This window comes from Crinia signifera, chromosome 19, assembly GCF_055691185.1.
Source record: "Crinia signifera chromosome 19, ASM5569118v1, whole genome shotgun sequence".
Classification (NCBI taxonomy): Eukaryota; Metazoa; Chordata; class Amphibia; order Anura; family Myobatrachidae; genus Crinia; species Crinia signifera.
In genome coordinates this window covers 61018088-61036214 of record NC_139226.1, presented here as the reverse complement: position 1 = coordinate 61036214, position 18127 = coordinate 61018088, and the positions used below count along the sequence as shown (strand labels likewise).

The 18127-nt window shown below is 47.1% G+C and overlaps 1 long non-coding RNA gene across 7 annotated transcripts in view; it reads left to right on the top strand.

Moving 5' to 3' along the window:
• LOC146042592 (uncharacterized) overlaps positions 1–18127 on the top strand; it is a 750533-nt gene that overhangs the window by 678061 nt on the left and 54345 nt on the right. For 3 of the 7 annotated variants that reach the window (XR_014463930.1, XR_014463932.1, XR_014463931.1), the window contains exons 2-6: positions 1333–1460; positions 7018–7145; positions 10138–10265; positions 12611–12738; positions 16123–16250. This is a non-coding gene — a long non-coding RNA (uncharacterized LOC146042592). The remainder of the gene's footprint in view (positions 1–1332; positions 1461–7017; positions 7146–10137; positions 10266–12610; positions 12739–16122; positions 16251–18127) is intronic. The other 4 variants (XR_014463935.1, XR_014463934.1, XR_014463936.1 and 1 more) reach the window with 4 other exon arrangements.

Here is an 18127-nt window from a genome sequence, read left to right as displayed (position 1 = left end):
GCTATGTGCCTGGAGGGTGAGGTGCTTCTTTTCTACAAAAGTGAGTGAAAATAATAATTTTCACCTACTTTGGTAGAAATAAAATGATAATATATGGACTCAATATACCACTTTCAAACCGCTGTACCCTATCACACTTGATTGGGGTGTGAAAACCGAAACCAGCAAATAACTTTTTCCATACTCAGCTATGTGCCTGGAGGGTGAAAGCTGGAACCTGTGAATGAAATGTCACCACCTTGGTAGGGTGCTTGGGGGAGTAAAGCCGGAACCGACGCATGAGATGTTCTGGCCGCGACAAAGTGCTTTTGGGAGTGAAAGCCGGAACCGGCGCAAGAAATGTTCCGGCCGCGGCGTGATGGTTGGGGGGTGAAAGCCGAAAACGGTGCATGAGATGTTCCTGCCGCTGTGAGGTGCTTATTTTCTACAAAAGTAAGTGAAAATAATAATTTTCACCTATTTTGGTAGAAATGAAGTGATAATATATAGGCCCCATATACCTTTTTCGCACTGCTGTACCCTATCACACTTGATTGGGGTGTGAAAACCGGAACTGGCAAATAACTTTTTCCATATGCAGCTATGTGCCTGGAGGGTGAGGTGCTTATTTTCTACAAAAGTGAGTGAAAATAATAATTTTCACCTACTTTGGTCGAAATAAAATGATAATATATAGGCTCAATATACCACTTTCAGACCGCTGTACCCTATCACACTTGATTGGGGTGTGAAAACCAAAACCAGCAAATAACTTTTTCCATACTCAGCTATGTGCCTGGAGGGTGAAAGCTGTAACCTGTGAATGAAATGTCACCACCTTGGCAGGGTGCTTGGGGGAGTAAAGCCGGAACCGACGCATGAGATGTTCTGGCCGCAACGAGGTGCTTTTGGGGGGTGAAAGCCGGAAGCGGCGCATGAAATGTTCCGGCCGCGGTGAAGTGCTTTGGAGAGGTTCCAGATCCGGCGCATGAGATTGTCATGCTTTTGCGATGGGCTTGAAGGCAGGTGAAAGCCTTAACTGGCGCATGAGATGTTCCAGGCACCCTGAGGTGCTTTGGGGGTGATAGTCCCTGACAGCTCCTCAAGACTGGCTGCTGCAGAGCACATACCCGGGGACCTGCTCAGTTTGTAAAACTGAGTAACGGGTCCACAGTTAAGGGTCTAATATGTGCTGTAGCATGTATTTGCAATCACTGGGCAGGAACTGATAAGGATGACTTGTGTTGTCTGTATAGTACTGCATTTATGTGTGTTACGATGTAAGACACATTATTAATAAATATGCATGTATGTCATGAACATATTATCGCGCCTCCTTCTTCTTTTTTTCAGGTAGACCTTCTCCACAAATGAATTGTGATGTCAACTACTTACCCAGCTACGTCTCTGGACTACTGTGACATCATTTTTACTACAGCATATTCCAAACGTCAAATTGCAGGAGCAGCTACCCACAACAGGTAAGCAGGCGCGATAATATCTTCCTGGCATACATGCATATTTATCAAATATGTATGGTCTTCCGTAAATTATGTTTAAAGTTTGATGAATTGAGGTCCTTATATTATTTTATGCAGACAGCGAGCCAAATCAGGGCTGATATCAGTGCAGGAGTTAGCAGTGATATCGTCTGCATTGCTTTTTTATTGAATGTCAGTAATAATTTTTTTCTACTAAAGTAGGTGAAAATAATAATTTTCACCTACTTTGTTAAAAAAAAAAGTGATAATTTATAGGCCCCATATACCACTTTCACACCGCTGTACCCTTTCACATTTGATTGGGGTGTGAAAACCGGAACCGGCGAATAGATTGTTATGTACGCGGCTATGTGCCTGGAGGGTAAAAGCTGGAACCTGTGAATGAAATGTTCCCACCTTGGCAAGGTGCTTGGGGGTAAAGCCGGAACCGACGGATGAGATGTTCTGGCCACGACGAGGTGCTTTTGGTAATGAAAGCCAGAACCGACGCATGAGATGTTCTGGCCCGCGACTAGATGCTTTTGGGAATGAAAGCTGGAACCGATGCAGAAAATGTTCCGGCTGCGGCGTGATGGTTGGGGGGTGAAAGCCAAAAACGGAGCATGAGATGTTTTGGCCGCTGTGAGGTACTTATTTTCTACAAAAGTAAGTGAAAATAATCAATTTCACCTACTTTGGTAGAAATGAAGTGATAATATATAGTCCCCATAAACCACTTGCACACCACTGTACCCTTATCACACTTGATTGGGATGTGAAAACTGGATCCGGCAAATAACTTGTCCGTATGCAGCTATGTGCCTGTAAGGTTAAAGCTGGAACCTGTGAATGAAATGATACTGCCTTGGCAAGGTGCTTTTGTGGGTGAAACCTGGAACCGGTGAAAGGAATTTTCCAGTAGCGACGTGGCGGTTTGGCGGTGAAAGCCGAAACCGGCGCATGAGATGTACCGGCTGCTGTGAGGTACTTATTTTCTACAAAAGTAGGTGAAAATTGTTATTTCCACCTTCTTTGGTAAAAAAAATGTGATCATTTATAGGCCCCATATATTACTTTCACACCGCTGTAACCTTTCACATTCGATTGGGGTGTGAAAATCGGAACCTGGGAATAACTTGTTCCGTACACGGCTATGTGCCTGGAGGGTAAAAGCTGGAACCTGTGAATGAAATGTTCCCAACTTGGCAAGGTGCTTGGGGGTAAAGCCGGAACCGACGGATGAGATGTTCTGGCCACGACGAGGTGCTTTTGGGAGTGAAAGCCAGAACCGACGGATGAGATGTTCTGGACGCGACGGGATGCTTTTGGGAGTGAAAGCCGGAACCGACGCAGAAAATGTTCCGGCCACGGCGTAATGGTTGAGGGGTGAAAGCCAAAAACGGAGCATGAGATGTTCCGGCCGCTGTGACGTACTTATTTTCTACAAAAGTAAGTGAAAATTATCAATTTCACCTACTTTGGTAGAAATGAAGTGATAATATATAGTCCCCATAAACCACTTGCACACCACTGTACCCTTATCACACTTGATTGGAATGTGAAAACTGGATCCGGCAAATAACTTGTCCGTATGCAGCTATGTGCCTGGAGGGTGAAATCTGGAACCTGTGAATGAAATGTCACAGCCTTGGCAAGGTGCTTGGGGGTAAAGCCAGAACCGACGGATGAGATGTTCTGGCCGCGACGAGGTGTTTTTGGAATTGAAAGCTGGAACCGACGGATGAGATGTTCTGGACGCGACGGGATGCTTCTGGGAGTGAAAGCCGGAACCGACGCAGAAAATGTTCTGGCCACGGCGTAATGGTTGAGGGATGAAAGCCAAAAACAGAGTATGAGATGTTCCAGCCACTGTGAGGTACTTATTTTCTATAAAAGTAAGTGAAAATTATCATTTTCACCTACATTGGTAGAAATGAAGTGATAATATATAGGCCCCATATATCACTTTCACACCATTGTACCCTATCACACTTGATTGGGATGTGAAAACTGGATCTGGCGAATAACTTGTCCATATGCAGCTATGTGCCTGGAGGGTGAAAGCTGGAACCTGTGGATGAAATGTCACCGCCTTGGCAAGGTGCTTTTGTGGGTGAAACCTGGAACCGGCACAAGAAATGTTCCGGCGTGATGGTTGGGCAGTGAAAGCCGGAACCGGCGCATGAGATGTACCGACTGCTGCAAGGTACTTATTTTCTACAAAAGTAGGTGAAAATTGTTATTTTCACCTACTTTGGTAAAAAAAAAAAAGTGATAATTTTTAGGCCCCATATACCACTTTCACACCTCTGTACCCTTTTACATTCTATTGGGGTGTGAAAACCGGAACCTGGGAATAACTTGTACGCAGCTATGTGCCTGGAGGGTAAAATCTGGAACCTGTGATGAAATGTTCCTGACTTAGCAAGGTGCTTGTGGGTTGAAGCCGGAACCGACGGATGAGATGTTCTGGCCGTGACAAGGTGCTTTTGGAAGTGAAAGCTGGAACCGACGCATGAGATGTTCTGGCCGCGACGGTATGCTTTTGGGAGTGAAAGCCGGAACCGACGCATGAGATGTTCTGGCACGCGACGAGGTGCTTTTGGGAGTGAAAGCCGGAACCGACGCAAGGAATGTTCCGGTCGCGGCGTGTGAGTTACTTATTTTTTACAAAAGTAGGTGAAAATTATTATTTCCACCTACTTTGGTAAAAAAAAATGTGATCATTTATAGGCCCCATTTACCACTTTCACACCGCTGTACCCTTTCACATTAGTAGTAGTAGTAGTACGTTTATTTATAAGGCGCCACAAAGTGTCCGCAGCGCCGTACATAGCAAACAAAAAAAAAACAAATTACAAGGTAACGTACAGGGTGTGTAGAAAGATACAGTATAAATAGGGGTATAGCTGGTAGAACTAAAATCAGCATCAGTTCAGAAGTAGGTGTCAAAATAGTCAAGGAGACCGAAGATGAAGTAGAGGAAGGGAAGAACAGGACAGGAGCACAGGTGAGGTAATGAGGTAGGGTGAGTACGTGAGGAAGGAGGGCCCTGCTCATAAGAGTTAACATACTAAAAATAGGTGGGTGGACGAACGAAATACAATAGGATAAGTAGGAACGGAGGGGAACGGAGGCAGGATAGGAGGATCAGAAGAGGTTAGGAGGAGGGATAGGCTAGTCGAAAAAAGTGGGTTTTGAGGGAGCGCTTGAAGGAGGTAAGGGAATCAGATAGCCTGATGGGTGGCGGGAGGTTGTTCCAGTGCAGGGGGGCAGCGCGAGAGAAATCTTGGACACGGGAGTGGGAGGAGGTGATTAGGTGAGAGGTCAGTCGGCGGTCAGCGATGGAGCGAAGAGGACGGGAGGGAGTGTGGATAGAGATCAGTGAAGAGAGGTAGGGAGCTGTGGAGGAGGAGAGAGCCTTGTAGGTGGTGGTGAGGAGTTTAAAGAGAACTCGGAAAGGAATGGGGAGCCAGTGAAGAGATAAACAGAGGGGGGAGGCGGAGGTAGAGCGGCGGGAGAGGAAGATGAGCCTAGCAGCAGCGTTAAGAATGGATTGGAGAGGTGCGAGGCGGGTGAGAGGTAGCCCAGAGAGAAGGATGTTGCAGTAGTCAAGGCGGGAGATGACAAGAGAGTGAATGAGAATTTTGGTCGCGTCAGTGGAGAGGAATGGTCTGATGCGTGAGATGTTGCGTAGGTGAAAGCGGCAAGACTGTGAGAGAGCACGAATGTGGGGGGTGAAAGAGAGGGAGGAGTCAATGATGACACCGAGGCAGCGCGTTTGGTCGGTGGACGTGATCTCGGTTTCACCAATGCTGATGGAGATAGTGGGAGAAGAGGGGATGTTCGGGGGATGGAAGATTAGAAGTTCAGTTTTAGCCATGTTTAGTTTCAGGAAGCGTTGGGTTATCCAGGCTGAGATGGCCGTGAGGCATTCGGAGACCTTGGACAGAAGTGATGGGGAAAAGTCGGGGGAGGAGAGATAGATTAGGGTATCATCAGCATAAAGGTGGTAATGAAAACCATAGGAGCTGATGAGGGTGCCCAGAGAGGTGGTGTAGAGGGAGAAGAGGAGAGGGCCAAGGACTGACCCTTGGGGAACACCGACTGGCTGGGGGGTAGTAGGAGAGGAGGAGCTCGGAGTGGAGACTGAGAAGGAGCGATCGGAGAGGTATGAGGTGAACCAGGAGAAGACCGTGCCAGTGATGCCAAAGGAGCGGAGGGTGTTGAGCAGGAGAGGGTGGTCAACAGTGTCAAAGGCAGCCGACAGATCAAGCTGGATGAGGATAGAGAAGAGGCCTTTGGATTTAGCCGATAGTAGATCGTTAGTGACTTTGGTCAGGGCAGTTTCAGTGGAATGTAAAGGGCGGACCCGGATTGGAGGGGGTCTAGAATGGAGTTAGCAGTAAGGTGGCTTAGGAGACGATTATAGGTCAGACGTTCTAGGAGTTTGGAGGCAAAAGGGAGGAGGGAGATGGGCCTGTAGTTGGATGGAGAGTTGGAGTCCAGATTTGTTTTTTTGAGAATTGGGGAGACAAGAGCGTGTTTGAAGGAGGAAGGGAAGATCCCAGAGGATAGGGAAAGATTAAAGAGGTGAGCCAGGTGAGAGCAGACTGATGGACTGAGACGACAGATAATATTGGAGGGGATAGGATCAAGCGGGCAGGTGGAGGGAGAAGCGGATTGAAGGATAGAGTGGACTTCAGCAGCAGTGGTGGGGTAAAATTAGATTGGGGTGTGAAAGCCGGAAACCGACGCATGAGATGTTTTGGCCGTGACGAGGATCTTTTGGGAGTGAAAGCCGGAACCGACGCATGAGATGTTCTGGCCCGCGACGAGGTGCTTTTGGGAGTGAAAGCCGGAACCGGTGCAGGAAATGTTATAACACTTGATTGGGGTGTGAAAACTGGATCTGGCGAATAACTTGTCCATATGCAGCTATGTGCCTGGAGGGTAAAAGCTGGAACCTGTGAATGAAATGTTCCCACCTTGGCATGGTGCTTGGGAGTGGTTGAAGCCTGAACTGACGTATGAGATATTCTGGCTGCGACGAGGTGCTTTTGGGGGTGAAAGCTGGAACCGGAGCAATAAATGTTCTGGCCGCGGCGTGGTGTTTGGGGGGGTGAAAGCCGGAAGCGGCGCATGAAATGTTCCGGCCGCGGTGAGGTGCTTTGGAGAGGTGCCAGATCCGGCGCATGAGATTGTCATGCTTTTGCGATGGGCTTGAAGGCGGGTGAAAGCCTAAACTGGCGCATGAGATGTTCCAGGCACTGTGAGGTGCTTTGGGGGTGATAGTCCCTGACAGCTCCTCAAGACTGGCTGCTGCAGAGCACATACCCGGGGACCTGCTCAGTTTGTAAAACTGAGTAACGGGTCCACAGTTAAGGGTCTAATATGTGCTGTAGCATGTATTTGCAATCACTGGGCAGGAACTGATAAGGATGACTTGTGTTGTCTGTATAGTACTGCATTTATGTGTGTTACGATGTAAGACACATTATTAATAAATATGCATGTATGTCATGAACATATTATCGCGCCTCCTTCTTTTTTTCAGGTAGACCTTCTCCACAAATGAATTGTGATGTCAACTACTTACCCAGCTACGTCTCTGGACTACTGTGACATCATTTTTACTACAGCATATTCCAAACGTCAAATTGCAGGAGCAGCTACCCACAACAGGTAAGCAGGCGCGATAATATCTTCCTGGCATACATGCATATTTATCAAATATGTATGGTCTTCCGTAAATTATGTTTAAAGTTTGATGAATTGAGGTCCTTATATTATTTTATGCAGACAGCGAGCCAAATCAGGGCTGATATCAGTGCAGGATATAGCAGTGATATCGTCTGCATTGCTTTTTTATTGAATGTCAGTAATACTTTTTTTCTACTAAAGTAGGTGAAAATAATAATTTTCACCTACTTTTGTAAAATAAAAAGTGATAATTTATAGGCCCCATATACCACTTTCACACCGCTGTACCCTTTCACATTTGATTGGGGTGTGAAGACCGGAACCGGCGAATAGCTTGTTATGTACGCGGCTATGTGCCTGGAGGGTAAAAGCTGGAACCTGTGAATGAAATGTTCCCACCTTGGCAAGGTGCTTGGGGGGTAAAGCCGGAACCGACGGATGAGATGTTCTGGCCACGACGAGGTGCTTTTGGGAGTGAAAGCCAGAACCGACGTATGAGATGTTCTGGCCCGCGACGAGATGCTTTTGGGAATGAAAGCTGGAACCGACGCAGAAAATGTTCCGGCTGCGGCGTGATGGTTGGGGGGGTGAAAGCCAAAAACGGAGCATGAGATGTTTTGGCCGCTGTGAGGTACTTATTTTTTACAAAAGTAAGTGAAAATGATCAAATTCACCTACTTTGGTAGAAATGAAGTGATAATATATAGTCCCCATAAACCACTTGCACACCAGTGTACCCTTATCACACTTGATTGGGATGTGAAAACTGGATCCGGCAAACAACTTGTCCGTATGCAGCTATGTGCCTGGAGGGTGAAAGCTGGAACCTGTGAATGAAATGTTCCCAACTTGGCAAGGTGCTTGGGGGGTAAAGCCGGAACCGACGGATGAGATGTTCTGGACACGACGGGATGCTTTTGGGAGTGAAAGCCGGAACGGATGCAGAAAATGATCCGGCCACGGCGTAATGGTTGAGGGATGAAAGCCAAAAACAGAGTATGAGATGTTCCAGCCACTGTGAGGTACTTATTTTCTATAAAAGTAAGTGAAAATTATCATTTTCACCTACATTGGTAGAAATGAAGTGATAATATATAGGCCCCATATATCACTTTCACACCATTGTACCCTATCACACTTGATTGGGATGTGAAAACTGGATCTGGCGAATAACTTGTCCATATGCAGCTATGTGCCTGGAGGGTGAAAGCTGGAACCTGTGAATAAAATATCACCGCCTTGGCAAGGTGCTTTTGTGGGTGAAACCTGGAACCGGCACAAGAAATGTTCCGGCGTGATGTTTGGGCAGTGAAAGCCGGAACCGGCGCATGAGATGTACCGACTGCTGCAAGGTACTTATTTTCTACAAAAGTAGGTGAAAATTGTTATTTTCACCTACTTTGGTAAAAAAAAAAAAAGTGATAATTTTTAGGCCCCATATACCACTTTCACACCTCTGTACCCTTTTACATTCGATTGGGGTGTGAAAACCGGAACCTGGGAATAACTTGTACGCAGCTATGTGCCTGGAGGGTAAAATCTGGAACCTGTGATGAAATGTTCCTGACTTAGCAAGGTGCTTGTGGGTTGAAGCCGGAACCGACGGATGAGATGTTCTGGCCGTGACAAGGTGCTTTTGGAAGTGAAAGCTGGAACCGACGCATGAGATGTTCTGGCCGCGACGGTATGCTTTTGGGAGTGAAAGCCGGAACCGACGCATGAGATGTTCTGGCACGCGACGAGGTGCTTTTGGGAGTGAAAGCCGGAACCGACGCAAGGAATGTTCCGGTCGCGGCGTGTGAGTTACTTATTTTTTACAAAAGTAGGTGAAAATTATTATTTCCACCTACTTTGGTAAAAAAAATGTGATCATTTATAGGCCCCATTTACCACTTTCACACCGCTGTACCCTTTCACATTAGATTGGGGTGTGAAAGCCGGAAACCGACGCATGAGATGTTTTGATCGTGACGAGGATCTTTTGGGAGTGAAAGCCGGAACCGACGCATGAGATGTTCTGGCCGCGACGGTATGCTTTTGGGAGTGAAAGCCGGAACCGACGCATGAGATGTTCTGGCACGCGACGAGGTGCTTTTGGGAATGAAAGCCGGAACCGACGCAAGGAATGTTCCGGTCGCGGCGTGTGAGTTACCTTTTTTTTACAAAAGTAGGTGAAAATTATTATTTCCACCTACTTTGGTAAAAAAAATGTGATCATTTATAGGCCCCATTTACCACTTTCACACCGCTGTACCCTTTCACATTAGATTGGGGTGTGAAAGCCGGAAACCGACACATGAGATGTTTTGGCCGTGACGAGGATCTTTTGGGAGTGAAAGCCGGAACCGACGCATGAGATGTTCTGGCCCGCGACGAGGTGCTTTTGGGAGTGAAAGCCGGAACCGGTGCAGGAAATGTTATAACACTTGATTGGGGTGTGAAAACTGGATCTGGTGAATAACTTGTCCATATGCAGCTATGTGCCTGGAGGGTAAAAGCTGGAACCTGTGAATGAAATGTTCCCACCTTGGCAAGGTGCTTGGGAGGGGTTGAAGCCTGAACCGACGTATGAGATATTCTGGCTACGACGAGGTGCTTTTGGGGGTGAAAGCTGGAACCGGCGCAATAAATGTTCTGGCCGCGGCGTGGTGTTTGGGGGGTGAAAGCCGGAAGCGGCGCATGAAATGTTCCGGCCGCGGTGAGGTGCTTTGGAGAGGTGCCAGATCCGGCGCATGAGATTGTCATGCTTTTGCGATGGGCTTGAAGGCGGGTGAAAGCCTAAACTGGCGCCACAGTTAAGGGTCTAATATGTGCTGTAGCATGTATTTGCAATCACTGGGCAGGAACTGATAAGGATGACTTGTGTTGTCTGTATAGTACTGCATTTATGTGTGTTACGATGTAAGACACATTATTAATAAATATGCATGTATGTCATGAACATATTATCGCGCCTCCTTCTTCTTTTTTTCAGGTAGACCTTCTCCACAAATGAATTGTGATGTCAACTACTTACCCAGCTACGTCTCTGGACTACTGTGACATCATTTTTACTACAGCATATTCCAAACGTCAAATTGCAGGAGCAGCTACCCACAACAGGTAAGCAGGCGCGATAATATCTACCTGGCATACATGCATATTTATCAAATATGTATGGTCTTCCGTAAATTATGTTTAAAGTTTGATGAATTGAGGTCCTTATATTATTTTATGCAGACAGCGAGCCAAATCAGGGCTGATATCAGTGCAGGAGATAGCAGTGATATCGTCTGCATTGCTTTTTTATTGAATGTCAGTAATACTTTTTTTCTACTAAAGTAGGTGAAAATAATAATTTTCACCTACTTTTGTAAACAAAAAAGTGATAATTTATAGGCCCCATATACCACTTTCACACCGCTGCACCCTTTCACATTTGATTGGGGTGTGAAGACCGGAACCGGCGAATAGCTTGTTATGTACGCGGCTATGTGCCTGGAGGGTAAAAGCTGGAACCTGTGAATGAAATGTTCCCACCTTGGCAAGGTGCTTGGGGGGTCAAGCCGGAACCGACGGATGAGATGTTCTGGCCCGCGACGAGATGCTTTTGGGAATGAAAGCTGGAACCGACGCAGAAAATGTTCCGGCTGCGGCGTGATGGTTGGGGGGTGGAAAGCCAAAAACGGAGCATGAGATGTTTTGGCCGCTGTGAGGTACTTATTTTCTACAAAAGTAAGTGAAAATGATCAAATTCACCTACTTTGGTAGAAATGAAGTGATAATATATAGTCCCCATAAACCACTTGCACACCACTGTACCCTTATCACACTTGATTGGGATGTGAAAACTGGATCCGGCAAACAACTGCATAACTGTATGCAGCTATGTGCCTGGAGGGTGAAAGCTGGAACCTGTGAATGAAATTATACTGCCTTGGCAATGTGCTTTTGTGGGTGAAACCTGGAACCGGTGAAAGGAATTTTCCAGTAGCGACGTGGCGGTTTGGAAGTGAAAGCTGGAACCGACGCATGAGATGTTCTGGCCGCGACGGTATGCTTTTGGGAGTGAAAGCCGGAACCGACGCATGAGATGTTCTGGCACGCGACGAGGTGCTTTTAGGAGTGAAAGCCGGAACCGACGCAAGGAATGTTCCGGTCGCGGCGTGTGAGTTACTTATTTTTTACAAAAGTAGGTGAAAATTATTATTTCCACCTACTTTGGTAAAAAAAAATGTGATCATTTATAGGCCCCATTTACCACTTTCACACCGCTGTACCCTTTCACATTAGATTGGGGTGTGAAAGCCGGAAACCGACGCATGAGATGTTTTGACCGTGACGAGGATCTTTTGGGAGTGAAAGCCGGAACCGACGCATGAGATGTTCTGGCCGCGACGGTATGCTTTTGGGAGTGAAAGCCGGAACCGACGCATGAGATGTTCTGGCACGCGACGAGGTGCTTTTGGGAGTGAAAGCCGGAACCGACGCAAGGAATGTTCCGGTCGCGGTGTGTGAGTTACTTATTTTTTACAAAAGTAGGTGAAAATTATTATTTCCACCTACTTTGGTAAAAAAAATGTGATCATTTATAGGCCCCATTTACCACTTTCACACCGCTGTACCCTTTCACATTAGATTGGGGTGTGAAAGCCGGAAACCGACGCATGAGATGTTTTGGCCGTGACGAGGATCTTTTGGGAGTGAAAGCCGAAACCGACGAATGAGATGTTCTGTCTCGCGACGAGGTGCTTTTGGGAGTGAAAGCCGGAACCGGTGCAGGAAATGTTATAACACTTGATTGGGGTGTGAAAACTGGATCTGGTGAATAACTTGTCCATATGCAGCTATGTGCCTGGAGGGTAAAAGCTGGAACCTGTGAATGAAATGTTCCCACCTTGGCAAGGTGCTTGGGAGGGGTTGAAGCCTGAACCGACGTATGAGATATTCTGGCTACGACGAGGTGCTTTTGGGGGTGAAAGCTGGAACCGGCGCAATAAATGTTCTGGCCGCGGCGTGGTGTTTGGGGGGTGAAAGCCGGAAGCGGCGCATGAAATGTTCCGGCCGTGGTGAGGTGCTTTGGAGAGGTGCCAGATCCGGCGCATGAGATTGTCATGCTTTTGCGATGGGCTTGAAGGCGGGTGAAAGCCTAAACTGGCGCATGAGATGTTCCAGGCACTGTGAGGTGCTTTGGGGGTGATAGTCCCTGACAGCTCCTCAAGACTGGCTGCTGCAGAGCACATACCCGGGGACCTGCTCAGTTTGTAAAACTGAGTAACGGGTCCACAGTTAAGGGTCTAATATGTGCTGTAGCATGTATTTGCAATCACTGGGCAGGAACTGATAAGGATGACTTGTGTTGTCTGTATAGTACTGCATTTATGTGTGTTACGATGTAAGACACATTATTAATAAATATGCATGTATGTCATGAACATATTATCGCGCCTCCTTCTTCTTTTTTTCAGGTAGACCTTCTCCACAAATGAATTGTGATGTCAACTACTTACCCAGCTACGTCTCTGGACTACTGTGACATCATTTTTACTACAGCATATTCCAAACGTCAAATTGCAGGAGCAGCTACCCACAACAGGTAAGCAGGCGCGATAATATCTTCCTGGCATACATGCATATTTATCAAATATGTATGGTCTTCCGTAAATTATGTTTAAAGTTTGATGAATTGAGGTCCTTATATTATTTTATGCAGACAGCGAGCCAAATCAGGGCTGATATCAGTGCAGGAGATAGCAGTGATATCGTCTGCATTGCTTTTTTATTGAATGTCAGTAATACTTTTTTTCTACTAAAGTAGGTGAAAATAATAATTTTCACCTACTTTTGTAAACAAAAAAGTGATAATTTATAGGCCCCATATACCACTTTCACACCGCTGTACCCTTTCACATTTGATTGGGGTGTGAAGACCGGAACCGGCGAATAGCTTGTTATGTACGCGGCTATGTGCCTGGAGGGTAAAAGCTGGAACCTGTGAATAAAATGTTCCCACCTTGGCAAACGCGCTGCCTCGGTGTCATCATTGACTCCTCCCTCTCTTTCACCCCCCACATTCGTGCTCTCTCACAGTCTTGCCGCTTTCACCTACGCAACATCTCACGCATCAGACCATTCCTCTCCACTGACGCGACCAAAATTCTCATTCACTCTCTTGTCATCTCCCGCCTTGACTACTGCAACATCCTTCTCTCTGGGCTACCTCTCACCCGCCTCGCACCTCTCCAATCCATTCTTAACGCTGCTGCTAGGCTCATCTTCCTCTCCCGCCGCTCTACCTCCGCCTCCCCCCTCTGTTTATCTCTTCACTGGCTCCCAATTCCTTTCCGAGTTCTCTTTAAACTCCTCACCACCACCTACAAGGCTCTCTCCTCCTCCACAGCTCCCTACCTCTCTTCACTGATCTCTATCCACACTCCCTCCCGTCCTCTTCGCTCCATCGCTGACCGCCGACTGACCTCTCACCTAATCACCTCCTCCCACTCCCGTGTCCAAGATTTCTCTCGCGCTGCCCCCCTGCACTGGAACAACCTCCCGCCACCCATCAGGCTATCTGATTCCCTTACCTCCTTCAAGCGCTCCCTCAAAACCCACTTTTTTCGACTAGCCTATCCCTCCTCCTAACCTCTTTTGATCCTCCTATCCTGCCTCCGTTCCCCTCCGTTCCTACTTATCCTATTGTATTTCGTTCGTCCACCCACCTATTTTTAGTATGTTAACTCTTATGAGCAGGGCCCTCCTTCCTCACGTACTCACCCTACCTCATTACCTCACCTGTGCTCCTGTCCTGTTCTTCCCTTCCTCTACTTCATCTTCGGTCTCCTTGACTATTTTGACACCTACTTCTGAACTGATGCTGATTTTAGTTCTACCAGCTATACCCCTATTTATACTGTATCTTTCTACACACCCTGTACGTTACCTTGTAATTTGTTTGCTATGTACGGCGCTGCGGACACTTTGTGGCGCCTTATAAATAAATGTACTACTACTACTTGGGGGGTAAAGCCGGAACCGACGGATGAGATGTTCTGGCCACGACGAGGTGCTTTTAGGAGTGAAAGCCAGAACCAACGCATGAGATGTTCTGGCCCGCGATGAGATGCTTTTGGGAATGAAAGCTGGAACCGACGCAGAAAATGTTCCGGCTGCGGCGTGATGGTTGGGGGGTGAAAGCCAAAAACGGAGCATGAGATGTTTTGGCCGCTGTGAGGTACTTATTTTCTACAAAAGTAAGTGAAAATGATCAAATTCACCTACTTTGGTAGAAATGAAGTGATAATATATAGTCCCCATAAACCACTTGCACACCACTGTACCCTTATCACACTTGATTGGGATGTGAAAACTGGATCCGGCAAACAACTTGTCCGTATGCAGCTATGTGCCTGGAGGGTGAAAGCTGGAACCTGTGAATGAAATGATACTGCCTTGGCAAGGTGCTTTTGTGGGTGAAACCTGGAACCGGTGAAAGGAATTTTCCAGTAGCGACGTGGCGGTTTGGAAGTGAAAGCTGTAACCGACGCATGAGATGTTCTGGCCGCGACGGTATGCTTTTGGGAGTGAAAGCCGGAACCGACGCATGAGATGTTCTGGCACGCGACGAGGTGCTTTTGGGAGTGAAAGCCGGAACCGACGCAAGGAATGTTCCGGTTGCGGCGTGTGAGTTACTTATTTTTTACAAAAGTAGGTGAAAATTATTATTTCCACCTACTTTGGTAAAAAAAAATGTGATCATTTATAGGCCCCGTTTACCACTTTCACACCGCTGTACCCTTTCACATTAGATTGGGGTGTGAAAGCCGGAAACCGACGCATGAGATGTTTTGACCGTGACGAGGATCTTTTGGGAGTGAAAGCCGGAACCGACGCATGAGATGTTCTGGCCGCGACGGTATGCTTTTGGGATTGAAAGCCGACACCGACGCATGAGATGTTCTGGCACGCGACGAGGTGCTTTTGGGAGTGAAAGCCGTAACCGACGCAAGGAATGTTCCGGTCGCGGCGTGTGAGTTACTTATTTTTTACAAAAGTAGGTGAAAATTATTATTTCCACCTACTTTGGTAAAAAAAATGTGATCATTTATAGGCCCCATTTACCACTTTCACACCGCTGTACCCTTTCACATTAGATTGGGGTGTGAAAGCCGGAAACCGACGCATGAGATGTTTTGGCCGTGACGAGGATCTTTTGGGAGTGAAAGCCGGAACCGACGCATGAGATGTTCTGGCCCGCGACGAGGTGCTTTTGGGAGTGAAAGCCGGAACCGGTGCAGGAAATGTTATAACACTTGATTGGGGTGTGAAAACTGGATCTGGCGAATAACTTGTCCATATGCAGCTATGTGCCTGGAGGGTAAAAGCTGGAACCTGTGAATGAAATGTTCCCACCTTGGCAAGGTGCTTGGGAGGGGTTGAAGCCTGAACCGACGTATGAGATATTCTGGCTACGACGAGGTGCTTTTGGGGGTGAAAGCTGGAACCGGCGCAATAAATGTTCTGGCCGCGGCGTGGTGTTTGGGGGGTGAAAGCCGGAAGCGGCGCATGAAATGTTCCGGCCGCGGTGAGGTGCTTTGGAGAGGTGCCAGATCCGGCGCATGAGATTGTCATGCTTTTGCGATGGGCTTGAAGGCGGGTGAAAGCCTAAACTGGCGCATGAGATGTTCCAGGCACTGTGAGGTGCTTTGGGGGTGATAGTCCCTGACAGCTCCTCAAGACTGGCTGCTGCAGAGCACATACCCGGGGACCTGCTCAGTTTGTAAAACTGAGTAACGGGTCCACAGTTAAGGGTCTAATATGTGCTGTAGCATGTATTTGCAATCACTGGGCAGGAACTGATAAGGATGACTTGTGTTGTCTGTATAGTACTGCATTTATGTGTGTTACGATGTAAGACACATTATTAATAAATATGCATGTATGTCATGAACATATTATCGCGCCTCCTTCTTCTTTTTTTCAGGTAGACCTTCTCCACAAATGAATTGTGATGTCAACTACTTACCCAGCTACGTCTCTGGACTACTGTGACATAATTTTTACTACAGCATATTCCAAACGTCAAATTGCAGGAGCAGCTACCCACAACAGGTAAGCAGGCGCAATAATATCTTCCTGGCATACATGCATATTTATCAAATATGTATGGTCTTCCGTAAATTATGTTTAAAGTTTGATGAATTGAGGTCCTTATATTATTTTATGCAGACAGCGAGCCAAATCAGGGCTGATATCAGTGCAGGAGATAGCAGTGATATCGTCTGCATTGCTTTTTTATTGAATGTCAGTAATTCTTTTTTTCTACTAAAGTAGGTGAAAATAATAATTTTCACCTACTTTGGTAAAAAAAAAAGTGATAATTTATAGGCCCCATATACCACTTTCACACCGCTGTACCCTTTCACATTTGATTGGGGTGTGAAGACCGGAACCGGCGAATAGCTTGTTATGTACGCTGCTATGTGCCTGGAGGGTAAAAGCTGGAACCTGTGAATGAAATGTTTCCACCTTGGCAAGGTGCTTGGGGGGTAAAGCCGGAACCGACGGATGAGATGTTCTGGCCCGCGACGAGATGCTTTTGGGAATGAAAGCTGGAACCGACGCAGAAAATATTCCGGCTGCGGCGTGATGGTTGGGGGGTGAAAGCCAAAAACGGAGCATGAGATGTTTTGCCCACTGTGAGGTACTTATTTTCTACAAAAGTAAGTGAAAATTATCAATTTCACCTACTTTGGTAGAAATTAAGTGATAATATATAGTCCCCATAAACCACTTGCACACCACTGTACCCTTATCACACTTGATTGGGATGTGAAAACTGGATCCGGCAAATAACTTGTCCGTATGCAGCTATCTGCCTGGAGGGTGAAAGCTGGAACCTGTGAATGAAATGATACTGCCTTGGCAAGGTGCTTTTGTGGGTGAAACCTAGAACCGGTGAAAGGAATTTTCCAGTAGCGACGTGGCGGTTTGGCGGTGGTAGCCGAAACCGGCGCATGAGATGTACCGGCTGCTGTGAGGTACTTATTTTCTACAAAAGTAGGTGAAAATTGTTATTTCCACCTTCTTTGGTAAAAAAAATGTGATCATTTATAGGCCCCATATATTACTTTCACACCGCTGTACCCTTTCACATTCGATTGGGGTGTGAATGCCGGAAACCGACGCATGAGATGTTTTGGCCTTGACGAGGATCTTTTGGGAGTGAAAGCCGGAACCGACGCATGAGATGTTCTGGCCCGCGACGAGGTGCTTTTGGGAGTGAAATCCGGAACCGGTGCAGGAAATGTTATAACACTTGATTGGGGTGTGAAAACTGGATCTGGCGAATAACTTGTCCATATGCAGCTATGTGCCTGGAGGGTAAAAGCTGGAACCTGTGAATGAAATGTTCCCACCTTGGCAAGGTGCTTGGGAGGAGTTGAAGCCTGAACCGACGTATGAGATATTCTGGCTGCGACGAGGTGCTTTTGGGGGTGAAAGTTGGAACCGGCGCAATAAATATTCTGCCCGCGGCGTGGTGTTTGGGGGTGAAAGCCGGAAGCGGCGCATGAAATGTTCCGGCCGCGTTGAGGTGCTTTGGAGAGGTGCCAGATCCGGCGCATGAGATTGTCATGCTTTTGCGATGGGCTTGAAGGCGGGTGAAAGCCTAAACTGGCGCATGAGATGTTCCAGGCACTGTGAGGTGCTTTGGGGGGTGATAGTCCCTGACAGCTCCTCAAGACTGGCTGCTGCAGAGCACATACCCGGGGACCTGCTCAGTTTGTAAAACTGAGTAACGGGTCCACAGTTAAGGGTCTAATATGTGCTGTAGCATGTATTTGCAATCACTGGGGCAGGAACTGATAAGGATGACTTGTGTCACCATATGACTTTATTGCTCTGTATGGGAGCCTCTGTAAATAGGATACTCCCATAGGCTGGGTCATGGAGAATCTGCCCCTGGCTGCAAGAAACAGAAATTAAAC